The 3,360-nt window shown below is 31.1% G+C and overlaps 1 long non-coding RNA gene across 3 annotated transcripts in view; it reads left to right on the top strand.

Annotated features, from left to right (window-relative positions):
* Positions 1–2,540, top strand: part of LOC109588465 (uncharacterized) — a 4,446-nt gene extending 1,906 nt beyond the window's left edge. Inside the window, exons 2-7 of one of the 3 annotated variants that reach the window (XR_002188180.1) lie at positions 870–918; positions 1,003–1,311; positions 1,663–1,726; positions 1,772–1,864; positions 1,930–2,059; positions 2,110–2,540. This is a non-coding gene — a long non-coding RNA (uncharacterized LOC109588465). Of the gene's footprint in view, positions 1–869; positions 919–1,002; positions 1,312–1,662; positions 1,727–1,771; positions 2,060–2,109 lie in introns of all 3 variants that reach the window. The other 2 variants (XR_002188177.1, XR_002188175.1) reach the window with 2 other exon arrangements.
* The last annotated feature ends 820 nt before the right edge of the window (positions 2,541–3,360 follow it).

The following is a 3,360-nucleotide window of genomic DNA, read 5'->3' on the forward strand; positions in this document are numbered from 1 at the left end:
GACTACAGTATTGGTCAAAAAATTGTTCCACCACAAATCAGTCCTTCCAGGTCTGATCCAACAGGTCCTATGGCTCTTCCTTCTTTTGCTGACTTTCCCTGAATTTCTACTAGTCAAAACTCCATGGTACAGCCTTTGCGTCACCTTGACGAAGTGAGATGATGCTACATGCATTAATATTAACTGCCATTGATACAGGGAAATCAAAGCTGTCAACAAACTGCAAAGACACACAGCTGCCAAGAGTCTCTTTCGAGCGACCTCCATTTTATTTCAATTTAGGGCGTATCTGTCACGTGATACTATACGTTTTCAGTGTTCACACGTGTACAGAAACGATTCTTTTTTAAAACGCTCCATTTCTGAAGGCGTTCTCGTTTTCTCTACCGTTTGCAGCGTTTTCATGTGAACAGAACTGCAAAACGCCTATAAAACGATACGGATTGGGAAAAAAACGTTTTGGTGTGAACAGGGCCTTAGGGTGGGTGATTTTAGCAAGTGTACTTAAAAACGCTAATTCAACCAGCTGCTAATAATAGTTATTATGTACTTGTGTAAACAAGTACACAAGACAGGCAAGATCTGTAACAAGATAACAATAGATAGGGCGATCCTTACATTGGGCTTCTTGAGTTATGTTATGCTTTTAAATGGGAGTTTTACCATTGGTTTTCTTCCTTTTTTTGCTAATAGTTATCATTGTAGCAACAGTAGGACAATATCTCTTGTATCATTTCTCAATTTTGAGCAGATATGCAATTAAAGTCTTGCAAAAAATACTCATACACCATTCTGTTTTATGCTCTTTTGGGTTTTCTGTTTTATGTATTTTCTTCTTCTCTTTTTTCTTTGTTTGCTCTCTCATGTAGCCTCCAAATGATGTTTCTAATTTTTCTGCTGAAGACAATAATGGCAATGGTAAGTTAATCAGGAGTATTATTGTATTAATGAATAATTAGGCACAGTGTCTGATTATCATAAATGTACCATTCTATATTTTAGGAATAAATTATTTGGACTCACAACTTCATAATGATTGCTTAAATGGTAATGATACAGTTGTTGACGAATTCTTATCATTACGTTCTGATAAAGAAAAAAGGAAATTGTTAAATGCCATTAATTGTAATGGCTATACACCCCTTCATATTGCTTGTGAGCAAGAGCATGCAGAAGTCGTTAAAATCTTAATGAAGCATGGAGCTAGTCCAGTTATCTGTAATCAAAGGGATCCTCTTTACCAGTGCCTCACAAATAAAAATGGAGATATTGAACTTAAATGTGATGATAAATCTGACGAAAGAAATCAAAGTATGTAGCAAATACTAAGCATTCTACATGCAGATTAAGTTTATGTACATTATTTTATGAAATGTGCTGATCGGAACAATGATTTGCTACAGAATTAATTCAAAATTTTTTGTTGGTTCTACTCTGCTGCATGTTGTTGCTAAAAGTGGTTCTCTCAAAATTTTAAAAATTTTGCTTCCCTTTCTAAATGAAGGTGATATCAATCACATTGATAATTATAAAGTATCTGGTTATTGCATTTTCATTGCTAATTGTGTTTGTGGTTTTAATGCCAATTCTATTTCTAAACCTATTGGTATGTTTGCACTCCATTAACTCTACTAACCATCAAATCCATTTTAAATATACTAGTCTAGCTGTTGGTGACACTCAAGGAATACAAAAATCAGCTGACACTTACAGGCTAATCTTAAAGGTATGAACAAATCAAGTATTGTAATGATGAAAGATCTTACAATAGGTTGAATTTATATTACCAATAGAAGAATTTTTTAGAAATGTTGTGACAATTTTTACAAATGACCTACATGTATTGTACATGTAGATAATGAAAGTATGCATCCAGGATTCAAAGATATTGTGTGGCTTTTATTTTTTATTGATGTATTTTCATTGAAGGATAGACTGTTGCATTATATTGTGATTGAACAAGAACAAACAATATACCCAAACAATTAAGTCAAGTGTTCTAAAGCAGCTGATTGGTTCTATTTTTGAATCAAAGAATGAAGAATTTGAACCACCTTCAGTGAGTGAGCCTCTTCTTTTTATTTAATTATTATTGATTAACACATGCAGGCAACTATAGCGGATGTAAAAAATCAAATTAAACCACTATCAGAGGAAATAAAAGATTTAAGCACTTCAGTGTCTTAGGAAGTAAAGGAATTACGCAGTTCAGTTGATCATTTGTTAGCCATTGTTAAACATATGAGGAATGAAGGAGAAGAAGGAGCTAGAGAAGTCAAAAGAAAAGGGCCTGGAGAAGGAGAATTAACTTGTGCTTGATAATATTCAGGATAAGTAGATCTATATAACTTTATAAGTTTTTAAGTGTAGATTTTATGCTATAGCTTAGCTAGATAGTAAATATTTTTGTGTGCTGTTTTTAGTTTTAAACTTTTATATGCAAATAATGGTAGAACTTCTATATTTTTAATATTTCAAACTACAACTAATTTATAATCTGTATCAGGCTGAATAAGACCACAAAGAATTTGAAAAATCAAGTCAAGCCTGTACTGTAGTACTGGGTCTTTTGCCAAAAAATGACTAGGATGAATTCTCCATTATAATTTTTCTGATGTATATTACTTATATTATGTAAAAAAAATTATTTTAATTAAAATCAGATTTTTATAAATTTTTTGTACTATAGTACAGGGGCTTAGGTCAAATTTTATCAAAAATTATTAAAAAAAATTCTTAATTATTTATATTTTTTCCTAATACATGTACATATATTTACGTTGTGTATAAAGTTTAAGCTAATTCCAAATCAAAATTGAATGTTTTATAATTTTTTTTTAAATTAGGCCAAAGTCCCAGTAGGGTCTTTGGTCAAATTTTGTCAAAAATGACTAGGAGAAAATTTTTCATTTTATAATTTTTCTTAATACTGTAGGGTGCCTTTTTTGAGAGCTATAAAGTTTATAAATTTACCTAAAAATCAATTTTGTGGATTTAATTTTCGCGAATTTATGCTGTCTGCCATCTTTACTGTAATAATTTTGATTTTTGCAGAAGTAATTTTTGCGAATCTTCAAAAAATTGTGAATTCCGCAAAATTTACAGCCCTCAAAAAAGGCACCCTATGGTTGCATGTTCAATCTCATTCCAATCAAAAGTAGATTTGCCGAAGCCTTGTACTATAATAAAGACCAAATTTTACCGAAAATGACTTAGAGAGAATTCTTTATTTTTATAATTTTTTGTTTACAAATACATATTCATACGACATGTACATGTATAAGTTTGAGCTGATTTTGATCAAAATTCATTTTTTAAAGAACATAAAAAATTTTTAAAAAACAAGATGGAGTAGGATTC

The sequence above is a fragment of the Amphimedon queenslandica genome, unplaced genomic scaffold (genome assembly GCF_000090795.2).
Source record: "Amphimedon queenslandica unplaced genomic scaffold, v1.1 AMPQUscaffold_13512, whole genome shotgun sequence".
NCBI classification, from domain to species: Eukaryota; Metazoa; Porifera; class Demospongiae; order Haplosclerida; family Niphatidae; genus Amphimedon; species Amphimedon queenslandica.